Source organism: Neoarius graeffei, chromosome 9 (genome assembly GCF_027579695.1).
Source record: "Neoarius graeffei isolate fNeoGra1 chromosome 9, fNeoGra1.pri, whole genome shotgun sequence".
Taxonomy (NCBI): domain Eukaryota; kingdom Metazoa; phylum Chordata; class Actinopteri; order Siluriformes; family Ariidae; genus Neoarius; species Neoarius graeffei.
The window spans coordinates 31,405,620-31,418,170 of NC_083577.1; the positions used below are offsets into that span (position 1 = coordinate 31,405,620).

At 46.2% G+C, this 12,551-nt stretch overlaps 1 pseudogene; it reads left to right on the forward strand.

Annotated features, from left to right (window-relative positions):
• Window positions 1-6,233: 6,233 nt before the first annotated feature.
• LOC132892142 (uncharacterized) lies at window positions 6,234-11,962 on the forward strand (annotated as a pseudogene).
• Window positions 11,963-12,551: the final 589 nt, after the last annotated feature.

Consider the following 12,551-nt stretch of genomic DNA (forward strand, 5'->3'; position numbering starts at 1 on the left):
CTCACTCACCTGAGGGGGGGGTGAGAGACAGACACGGAAGTGGGAAACGGGAGGACACCGAGGGAGCCGGCCCCTGCCTCCATGGTGGGGGAACGGGGTGAAGATGAGACACAGAAGGGGAGGGAGAGAGAGAGAGAGTGGAGAGAAGCGAAGAGGGGATCTGTGATCCTGCCGCGGGAACAGACGCCAAATGATCCTCCGCCAACTCGATGGCCCGATCCAGCGACGCCGGGCGATGGCACTGGACCCACTCTGCCGTTCCTTTGGGAAGTTGTGCGATGAACTGCTCCAGTGCCACCAGGTCGACGACTCCCTCGCCGTTGCGGTTGTCAGCCCTCAGCCACCGCCTGCAGGCATCCCGGAGTTGCTGGCCAAACACGAACAGGCGGCCGACCTCCTCTAGGCGCAGAGCGCAGAAGCGCTGATGATGTTGTTTGGGAGTGCGCCCCACACATTGGAGGACGGCCCAGCGCAGGTCCACGTAGACCAGCCGGCTTTCGGCGGGGAGCTGTAGCATGGCCAGCTGCGCCTCGCCTGTTAGCAGGGGGAGGAGGCACACTGCGCGCTGTTCCACCGGCCACCCCGAGGCTTCTGCTGCTTGTTCAAATAGCGTGAGAAAGGCCTCGGGGTCATCGTGCAGGCCCATCTTCATCGGGGTGAGGTGGAGTGGACCCGCAGCGGTGGAGATGGTGGCCCCCGCCGACGCGAGGAGGTGCCGGAATGCCTGACGATCTTCCTGTTGTGCCAGCACCAGGGCCTCAAACCGTTGTTCTTGCTCCTTTCAGAGGGCGAGCAGCGCCTGGTGCTGGCTCTGTTGGGCCATGGTGAGGGCATGGATCAGGTCTGCGAAGGGGGAGGACTCCATGGGGCTGTTCTCTTCTGTGCTCGGTCCTGGGTTTCGGCACCACTGTAGAAGTCAGAGTGGGTGGGTGGAGCACAGAAGTACGTCAGGACAGAACTGAGTTCCAAAACTCTTTTATTTTTGCTTTTCAGCTTTAACTTCACACTCTCCCGTGCATGCACGCGCACACACACACACACACACACACACACACACAAGTCTTCTGGTGCGGGAGAGAGCCCCCTTCCTCTGCCCTGTCTCTCCTTATATAGGGCGTGGTTGCTGGGAAGGCACACAAACACAGGTTAATTCACATCAGGTGTAGTGATTCTGCCACTTACCTTCCCTGACTCCGCCCTCCGACACTTGACCACGCCCCCACTGCCACAGTCATCTATGTTCTATTCTGAATAAAATATAGAATTTTGAAACTTCCACATCATTGCATTCCGTTGTTATTTACAATTTGTACTTTGTCCCAACTTTTTTGGAATCGGGGTTGTACACCATGCCAATTCCTCTTCAGACATACAGTACCAGTCAAAAGTTTGGATACACTTACCCATTCATAGTAATGAGTATGTGTATCCAAATCTTTGATTGTTACTGTATATATAGTGAAGCAGGCCATAACTTCATTTTTATCCTTATCAAAACATTGCGTGTATCCAGTAGATGGTGGTGGAGTTATCCTGAAAGAGACTATGGCAAGATGATCGGCAGAGTTAGTGGATGAGGCAGAAACCGTTTTCCAATTTAAAAAAGTGTTCTTTTTTATTATATCTTTTTCTATTTTTTTAAAAGGTGCAAATACATACAGTGCAATAATGAAAAACGTCAGAAAATGGCAAAACAAAACTGTACAAAACACAAAATAAATAGGCATAAAGTTGCCAGGCTAAAGGACCCTGCACAAACTTCCCACCACTTTACAAACAACAGTACCTCCTTGTTCAGTCAGAACACACAGACTGAGGCCATGGGGCCTAATTGCTAGGTTTCAGTCACGTGACTTTTCTTAGCAGTTTTACCGGGAGTGAAATAGTTAGTGGTCTAAATGGCTGCCGTAGTGCAAATAACTAGCAATAACTTATCAGAGTATGCTTGTAATCTAGAAGCCAATGCTCACTTTAGATACATTCAGAAGATTGCTATGTGCAATGGAATAGACCCCTACAGTCTGGGAAAGAAAGATTTGTCATATGAGCTCAAAAACTACCCTTCAGTCAAGTTCCCTGACATCTCAAACTATTTGGTGTTGCAGACATCCTTCTACACCGCAAAACAGATGAAAGTGTGGAAGAGTATGGAGGCTTACAACTTTTTTGTATGTGGCTGGGTAAAGGACCTCAGTATCAAGTCGCTGCTAAATGAATCCTGTATTGTTTTTGCCCATGTAAGTATATTTTTTCCAGCTTTTTGTTCGCATCTTTACAATGAAGCGCTGCAAGTTGAAGTGTAAACAAACAACAGCTCGCTTGATTCTCACTTGTGTTCACGCTTATCTCTCAGGTAAATCATTCACAAAGCTCAGAGAAGTGATCACGACACATTGTAACTGTATGCCTGGGTAAGAATTTTGTTGCGACCTTCAAGCATATGGACTTTGTGAGGAGTGAGGAGTAAACAAAGAAACAGCAAGTGCTTCATGATTGAAAAAGTACCATAAAATAACACAGCAAGAAAAGTATTTGGAAAACGCTAATGACATATCTGAGAGGGATATACAAAACTTTCATGAAGTGATCACTGCAAACTCGAGCATGCTTCAACTCAGCTCCCTTCAATTTCAGTGAGAGGTTCAAAAGCCACCTTTCTCAATGTCTTTTTGTGAAATCCTGTGTTCGTTCACCCTTTTTTATTAGTTCATGGGGAACCCTGAAGAAACTTTTAGCAGTTTCACAGTTTGATCAATTGAAACAACCTAAAACAATGTAAGTGTAAGTCATTTTTCACGCGAGCAATGCACCTTCCTCATACAAACGCTTTGTCAACTGAGCTTTGGTAGACCACCAGCTAAAGTTTTGAATAACTAATGAGGCGGCTGTGACGTCATGTGAAACCCAGCAATACAACATAAAACTAGTTGTAGCCCCTCCCACTGGCTTACGCCATTCAATAAAATAATCATTTAACTTAATGTGAACAAAATCCTTACAAAATAATGAATCAAATAAGAAGACATAAAATAAATAAACAAGCAAAACCATTCCCATTCACCCAAAATAGTTCTGTACAATTAGAAACCCCACTCTGGCAATAACTATACTGTAAAAACACCCCTTCAAAAATGGACCATTCCCTCAGCTCTCCACCAAACACCCCTATTTACAGTGAATTACCATTCACTGTAAATTACTATTCACTGGTCCTTCAGTTTCCCCATGGAACCAGGAAGTGGATGCTTAAAGGGATAGTTTGGGATTTTTGACATGAATCTGTATGGCATCCCCATCAATAGTGTCGTGCAAACACACTGACTTACCCCTGACAGCATCCTGTGAGTCCAGTTCTTGTCCAGGTTTGGTCCAGACGAAAGTAGTCCGGCAAGTTTGTTGGGGTCACAAAAGTAAAACGTTTTTCGTCTCAAAACAGTATGTGTTCAAAAGAGTGATATATTTGCATCACAAAACCGTTGCCAAATAAAAAGTCAGACCTCGAAATCGCTTGGCACTATTTTCTCTCCCTCGGTATCACTGCGCGCTGTCATGTTGACATCTGCGCAGGAATCAACACCTTTCCCATTGTTTGGCAGTGATTAGGAGTTCAGATCAGCGGCACTAACAAGCTAATTTGAGAGCAAGAACAGTGACAAATTTATCACCTTCTATAACCTATGCAATAATATATTTGTGAAAATGGTGCGCACTTGCGACTATCCAGGCTGTAGCAACAAAAATGTGGCTGAATCTCCGCACACATTTCACCGTTGTAGTCAGACATGTTGTCGCTAACTTTGCTAGCAGTAAACAATGTAGTGATCTGTCGGTCGCGAACGATCTGATTCAAAGAGCCGGCTCTTTGAAGTGAACAACGGGAGCCGGCTCTTCGGTGGGAGCCGAGTTGGGGAACCGAATCATTTTTTTGTCCTTAGGTGCCTCCGAGAGAGAGAGAGAGAGAGAGAGAGAGAGAGAGAGACAGAGAGAGAGAGAGAGACAGAGTTCAGCTCAGCTGAAGGATGATTGTCTATTTGACAACCATGATCATTGTTTTGTTGCCGTGAATTCCTAAAGCTCATGATATAAATTGTCGCTCATAAATTGATAGGTTCGGTCGGCAACCACCTTGGCATGGCCAGATTAATCTGCGGTATACAACGAGACAGCAGTCATTATAACAGGAGCATATTTGCTGTTCCAGCGGCTTCTCATTACTGGTGGAGCAGAGTGCGGCACTTTTTTCTCTTTTTACATGCGCTCAAGGTGCCACATATTTTGTTGCACATTGTTCTGTGTTTGTTAAAATAATTTCCAACTTTGCTTCATAGTTTCTTAGGCCTGATTTATACTCCATAATTTATTTTGTGGCATTTTGTTCAAGGTCGAGTGTGAAATAAAGCCATAAAGGATAAACAGTTGATGTCTTCTGTGTATTTTATATTGGTAATATAACACAGTTTTGCATTATGTTTGTGAGAAAATAATTTATTAATTGGTAAGTAAGTTTTATTTCTATAGCTAGAACATTGTTACACTGCTATACTTTACAAAGCTTTACAATGGCTACAAAAACTAAAAAATAAAATAGAAAACATCCTATTGATAAAATATAAATAATAATGTAATTAATTAACTAGTTAATTGCAGCAATTAAATCAAAAATAAAATCTCAGGAGCCGTTTGGGAGCCGAAAGAGACGGCTCCTTATAGTAAGAAGAGCCAAAAGAGCCGGCTCCCAAAAAAGAGCCAAAATTCCCATCACTAAAACAATGAATGAAACAGCCGTGGCTGTCACCTGGCGGCAGCGCGCAGTGATAAGAAGGGAGAGAAAATAGTGCCAAGCGATTTCGAGGTCTGACTTTTTATTTGGCAACAGTTTTGTGATGCAAATATATCAATCTTTTGAACACATACTGTTTTGAGATGAAAAAGTTTTACTTTCATGACCCCAACAAACTTGCCGGACTACTTTCATCTGGACCAAAACTGGACAAGAACTGGACTCACAGGATGCTGTCAGGGGTAAGTCAGTGTGTTTGCACGACACTATTGATGGGGATGCCATACAGATTCATGTCAAAAATCCCGAACTATCCTTTTAAATGAATGTGATGAACTGTTTACAGTGTGGTTATTACCAAACAAATAAATAAGAAAGTTTTTAACAGCCAGTATGCATCATTGCATTTGTGGAAACCAGACAGAGTTAATATAGATGAGTGATGAATATATTTTAACGGAATACTATGAATGAGGAATCACAAACAAACTATTGGTTAAAATGCCGGGAGGTATTTCCCTGCATTCCTACACAACACAGTTGTTAGAATGGTAATAAAGTGATGGCAATTAGTGATAAATGACAAAATGACCAGTAATATGAAACAATGCAAACAGTAGTGGAAAATGTAATGTGGAGAATACCAGTGACACTAGCAGCAAGTCAGCTTAGATGTTAAAGTGCTGGCAGATGATTGACTGCGCGCTAGGTGTGCAGCTCGTAAGGGTCAGGGTTCACTCCATGACAGAGACCACATACATTGTTTTATATGCACAAGACAGAATGTGATATTTTGTGAAGAGGATATTGCATACAAAGCAGACATGTAGCAAAATGCTGAATTGCCCAAATCCCTTGACAGTTTGCAAAGAGCATAATAAATCATCAGTCTGCTTTGTGTGTATGAGATAAAAGAAGACATTTGAATATTCCTCCAGTATTTAGCCTTGAAACTTAACAGTCGCAATGCAGATGTACTAGCTTTCTTCTACCTGATACAAAAGGCTTTTTGTAAAAAAAAAAAACTTAAAAAAATAAAGAAATGAAAAGAAAAAAGGGAAATATGTTGTGGCAGTGGGGATGTGGTAGATCATCAGCTGTGAATGGCAAGGAGTCAGGTTGAACCAGCAGGTAACATGTGAAGAGTTACACCTGGGTCTAATTCCTGGCTGTCCATTAATGTATGTCTCTGTGTGCCTTTCAGACAGACAGCCGAGAGAGAGAGAGAGAGAGAGAGAGAGAGAAAGAAAGAAAGAAAGAAAGAAAGAGCTGAACCATGCAGAGCTGTGTGTTTGTGTGTGTGTACACATAAATGTGTAGTCACTGAAAAGTGAATGCAAAGGAAGCAATAAAACACACCTGGTATTGAAGCCTGCATCCCAGTTCCTCTTTAGCCCAATGCAGAAAGTTGTTACACTGGTGCCAAAACACGGGACTGAGGAACAATACCGGCATGGAGTCCAAACCAGCCAGAGAACTCCTCCAGACCCTTCTCAGCAACCTCCAAAGAAAGCAACAAATCCTCATTAAGCTGTCCGTGGATCAGGGGCAGAGCTTCCAGGCCCTGCTCGAGGCCCAGGCTGAGGACTGGCAGGTGATCCAAAGCCTGGTCCAGTCAGCAGGTACTCTGGCAGTCTTTCCTGTGCCCAACTTCCCTGTCCAGCTGGTCTAGATGGGGCTGCAGCATGATACAGAAGCATTTGTGGAGCTGTCTGAGTTTGTCACAGAGGCATGCTCTTGGCCACCCTCATACTGGGTGACCCGCTGATTGCTGCTCTTGTCAGGAGAGGCCCAGCTCACAGCTCAGCAGCTCCCTGTTGCCAGCATGCAGGACTACCTGAACCTGAAGCGGGCTATACTGCAGGAGGTTGGCCATGCATCAGAGGAGCATCACCAGCACTTCTACGTGCTGACATACAGCGAAACCGGCTGCCCATTTCCCTTCACCCAGTTGCTCCAAAATGCCTGCCAATGGTGGTTGCTGAGTGGTGAGTGTGACACCAAGGACATCGTAGATGAAGTGGTATTGGAGCAGTTCATCTTGCAACTGCCAAGCAAGACATCGGCGTGGGTCCAGTGTCACTGTGTGGCATTGCTGGAGGAGGCGGTCTGGCTGGCAGAGGCCCTTCTGCAACTTTTCTCCCTCTCGCTTCCCTGTTCTTTCCCCTGCTCTCTCCCCCTCCCTCTCCTCTCCCTCTCCTACTCCAGCCCTGAGGTGACAGGGGCCAATTCCCCTGAAACCCGCTCCCCAAACTCTGGTCTTCCCTTGTGTCTCCTCACTCCCTTCTCCTTTAGTGTCTGTGCTGCCATTAACCCCCTTTCTCTCTTCACAGGTGGACTCATCCATGCCCACCAAAACTGGGAGCAAGTCCAGGCAGGTCTATCAGTGTGGCAGGAAAGCTGGGATTTCCTGGAATCGGCAATTCCACAAAGAGGTGGGGATTCTGATTCACATTCCTGATGTGCCATGGGCTTTCTCTGATCATGAAGAAATGTATCACATCTCAATGAGTATTCAAAGGGGTACACATCAGGCTTTGGTGGATTCTGGTTGTAATCAAGCCTCCATGCATCAAAGCCTGATTCAATATGGGGCACTGGAAAATGCACGGTGGATGAAGGTGAGGTGTGTACACGGGATGTCCACAAATATCCACTAATGTCTGTCACTATTCATTGTCGGGGTGAAAAGCATAGTGTGGAGGCAGTGGTTAGCCTGAGTCTCAACCATCCACTTATCCTGGGGACAGATTAATGGAGGTTGAGAACAACATTAAACACAATTAGTAGTGGATGGGTTCTGCAGTAGTACATCACAAGGGAATCCCATACCAACATTAGGTGGTCTCAGGGCTGTCTGCGTCAGCTCTGCATCATGCAGAGCTGATGCAGCCCCTCTTCTCTCTCTGGGAAATCCCTCAGGTGATTTCCCGCTGGAACAGACACTGGATGAAACTCTGAGACATGCTTATGACTAAGTGAAAGTAATTGATGTTCAAAACCTCCAGCCTAATGGTGTGCTTTCCTTTCTATAGTTTTGTATTATTGAGGGTAGGCTATATAGAGTGATGTAGGACACTCAGACTAAAGAAGAGATGACACAGTTGTTGGTCCTGACGAGCCGTAGGGAACTTTTATTCCATGTGGCTCATCATAATACTATGGCTGGGCATCTATGTCAGGACAAAACACTAAATCATCTCATGGCCCACTTCTATTGCCCAGGGATTCGTGCCAATGTCCACAGATGGTATGTGTCTTGTTGTAAATGCCAGATGGTAAATCCAGCAGCCAGGTCAAATGCGCCATTGCGCTCATTACCATTAATTGAGATCCCTTTTGAAAGAATTGGCATGGATCTCGTTGGGCCATTAGATCAGTCTGCATGTGGGTATTGCTTTGTGTTAGTCATAGTGGTTTTGTCCTGATCTAGATGCCCAGCCATAGTATTATGATAAGCTGCATGGAATAAAAGTCCTGCATCACTCCATATAGCCTATCCTTAATAATATAAAAATACAAAAAGGAAAGCCCACCATTAGGCTGGAGGTTTTGACCATCAATTACTTTCACTTGGTCAAAAGCGTGCATCAGAGTTTCATTTTGTGATTAAATTACTGTGTCTTTTTCTGCTGCTTGTACGTACCTGTCGAATAATCTGCTTATCTGCTGCTTGTTAGGTGCATGCTACTCCTTGTTTACCTTATGTTTACACCTGGTTTGCTACTAAACGGGATTCACGCATTAGTTTTGATTATACGAGCAATCAGCTGTTTTTCATTTGCTAATTAGTTGGACTTTTAGCGTGGTTTCAAGCAACACTCCTTCCCAAAATCTCTCCCCCTCTCCTACATCTCCTACAACCTGTTCATCATGTGTCTTGACTCCATTCCTATTCGTTCTCTCACTCACAAGAGGCACTTCTGTCATCATTTCCCCCACGAGGACATTGCCTCTCCAACCTCATCTACCCTTCAGCTACCTCCACTGACACTTTCTGGACACTGCTGGATGATGGAACTACCAGTCTGCCACACAGAAGGCTGATTTCATCTCTGCCCATGCCTCCCTTCTGTCCCTCCACATCCTTGCATTGACAGAGACCTGGATTTCACCTGACAACACCACAACACCTTCAACCCTCCCCATCTCCTTCAATCACACCCCTCACCTGTCTGGTCTTCGTCATGGTGGTAGCACTGGTTTGCTAAATTCTCATTTGTGGAAGTTCTCACCTCTTCCACTCTCCCACCTCTCCATCTCCTCCTTTGAATTTCATTCTGTTTCAATCTCTTCTCCTGTTAGCCTTTTTGTCATTGTTGTTTATCACCCTCCTGGCCCTGTGGGATGTTTCTTTGATGAACTGGACATCCTACTCAGCTCCTTCCCAGAAGATGGCACCCCACTGATGCGCCTAGGAGACTTCAACCGCCACCTAGAAGCCTCCCACTCTGCTGCCTTCCTTCCCCTACTCCACTCCTTTGATCTCTCCCTGCTGAACTCACCTCCAACCCATAAAGCTGGCAACCTTCTCGACCTGGTCTTCCTCTGACACTGCTCTGCCTCAGATCCCACTGTTACCACTCTCCATCTGTCTGACCACCACTTCATTTCATTCTCCCTTCTTCTTCCTCTCCACCCATCATCCCCGCTCCTACCCCCCACTGTTATAGTCTGTCCTAATCTCTGCTCTCTCTCTTCCAACTCTTGCCTCCTCTGTCACTGCCTCCCTCCCCCTGCTTGAATCCTTTGCCAGTCTGTCCACTGAATCTGCTGCATCCTCCCTGCTCTCCTCTCTCTCCTAATCACTGGACACATTATCTCCTCTTGTCTCCAGGCCAGCAAGATCTTCCCCTCCTAGTCCCTGGATGTCCAAAATGCTTTGATCCTACAGAATCTGTCTTCATGCAGCAGAGAGGAAGTGGAGAAAATCCAGGGCCCCTGCTAACCTTTCCTGCTACCAGTCCCTCCCTGCTAAGTTCTCAGCCTCACTCAAATCAGCCAAGATGAAGTTTTATCACTTCAAAATTCACACCTCCATCTCCAGCCCTTGTCAACTGTTTTCTGTTTTTTCTTCTCTCCTCAAATCTCCACCACCTGCACCTCAGTCCTCCATCACTGCAGAGGACTTTGCAGTATTTTTTGAAGAGACCATAGCCATCCACAACTCCTTCACCACGCCTGCCTCACCCTTCCCCCCTTCCCCACCCTCCCTGTCTTTTCCCCCCTTGCTCTCTGCTTTTTCCCCTCATTCCATGTCTGATGTCTCCCAGCTCCTGCTCTCTCACCATCTGACCACCTGTGCCCTTGATCCTATCTCCTCATCTCTCCTCCAGACCATCATTCCTGACATCCTCCCATTTATCACCTCCCTCATCAACTCCTCCTTATCCTCTGGATACTTTCCTTCCAGTTTCAAACAGGCCCACATCACCACTTTGCTGAAAAAAAACACCTTAGACCCCTCTGTCATCCAGAACTACTGTAGCGCCCTGTTTCTCTCCTCTCCTTCTTGTCAAAGACACTTGAACATGCTATTGCTAACCAACTCTCCTCTTTTCTTTCACAGAACAACCTCCTGGATTCTCACGAGTCTGGCTTCCATGCTAGACGCAAACCGAGACTGCGCTTCTCTCAGTCAGTGAGGCACTTCATGCAGCATGGACTGACTCCCTCTCCTTGGTCCTGATTCTCCTTGATCTTTCTACTCCATTTGACACTGTTTATCACTCCATCCTCCTGTCATCAATATCAGCTCTAGGGATCTGTGGGACAGCCCTAGGCTAGTTCAAGTCCTACCTCTCTGGTCAGTCTTTCCAAGTTTACCTGGTCTGGTCCTGTATCAGCACCATGTCCACTTACCACCGGTGTTCCTTAAGGTTCAGTCCTTGGTCCACTTCTCTCCTCCCTGTACACCCAGTCTCTTGGCCCAATTATCTCTGCTCATCATCTGTCCTACCACTGCTATGCTGGTGACACCCAACTGTTTCTTTCTTTTCCTCCTTCTGACACACAGATCTCTGCTCACATCTCTGCTTGCCTGCATGATATACAGAGCTGGATGGACAACCATCACCTGAAGCTCAACCCAGGAAAGATGGAAGTAATCTACATTCCTGCTCCATCCTCTCCACCTCTGGACATTGTCCTCTCCATGGGGGACATCTCTAGGTCTCCTTCACCCAGTGCAAAGAACCTAGGGGTCGTGTTTGACAACAAACTCTCCTCCTCAGTGAACATTACTTCAGTGACCCAAACGGTGTAGATTCCTCATCTACAACATCTGAAGGATCCGTCCTTTTCTTACCACCTCCTCTACTCAGCTCCTGGTCCAAACGCTGATCCTCTCCCACTTGGACTATTGCAACTCCCTCCTTGCTGGTCTTCCAGCTTCTGCCATCAGACTCCTACAGCTCATCCAGAATGCTGTAGCTTGCCTGGTCTACAACCTCCCTCATTCTTCCCATGTCACCTCTCTGCTTGCTGAACTGCACTGGCTACCTATCGCAGCTCATATCAAATTTAAGACATTGGTCCTAGCTTAGGGCGGCACGGTGGTGTAGTGGTTAGCGCTGTCGCCTCACAGCAAGAAGGTCCTGGGTTCGAGCCCCGGGGCCGGCGAGGGCCTTTCTGTGTGGAGTTTGCATGTTCTCCCCGTGTCCGCGTGGGTTTCCTCCGGGTGCTCCGGTTTCCCCCACAGTCCAAAGACATGCAGGTTAGGTTAACTGGTGACTCTAAATTGACCGTAGGTGTGAATGTGAGTGTGAATGGTTGTCTGTGTCTATGTGTCAGCCCTGTGATGACCTGGCGACTTGTCCAGGGTGTACCCCGCCTTTCGCCCGTAGTCAGCTGGGATAGGCTCCAGCTTGCCTGCGACCCTGTAGAAGGATAAAGCGGCTAGAGATAATGAGATGAGATGAGATGGTCCTAGCTTACCAGACTCTCAAGGGGTTAGGGTCAGCATACTTCCAGAGTCTGTTCCACTCCTACATACCAGCCAAATCCCTACACTCTGCTACTACTGGCCATCTGGCCCCTCCTCATCTCCACTCCTGTCCAGCCCATTCAAGACTACTGTCTGTCCTGGTTCCCCATTGGTGGAATGACTTTCCCATTGAGGTCGGAACTGCTAACTCTCTGACCACCTTCAAACACAGACTGAAGACTCACCTCTTCAGGCTGCACCTCTCCCCTTCCTCCCTGCCTACTGTGTAACTGTGTTTCAGTTTTGACCAACCCAGGCTGTGTGTGGTCTAGCCTGGGGTTAGCTGTTTTGAGTTCTCTATTTAGTTATACTCCTTGTCTATGAACAGCAAGGAGTCAGGTTGAACCAGCAGGTAATGTGATGAATTACACCTGTGCCTAATTACTGGCTGCCCATTAATGTGTGTCTCTATGTGTCTTTCAGACAGCCAATTGAGAGAGAGAGAGAGAGAGAGAGAGATCACTGAATCATGCAGAGTTGTGTTTGTTTGTGTGTACACATAGAAGTGTAGTCACTGAAAAGTGAAAGCAAAGGAAGCAGTAAAACATACCTGCTATTGAAATCTGCCTCCCAGTTCCTTTCTACCCCAATGCAGAAAGTTCTTATATATGTATTAATGTATCTAATATATTGGTAACACAACAATCTTGATAATATTCCTAGTGTCCCGTACTAATATACAGTGTCTTTATTAATTGCAATGTTGTTGGCATTTTCCAACTAGACATGCCTGTTGACATGGACTGGTGTCCCATCCAGGGTGTATTCCCTACTCACCCCCAGTGT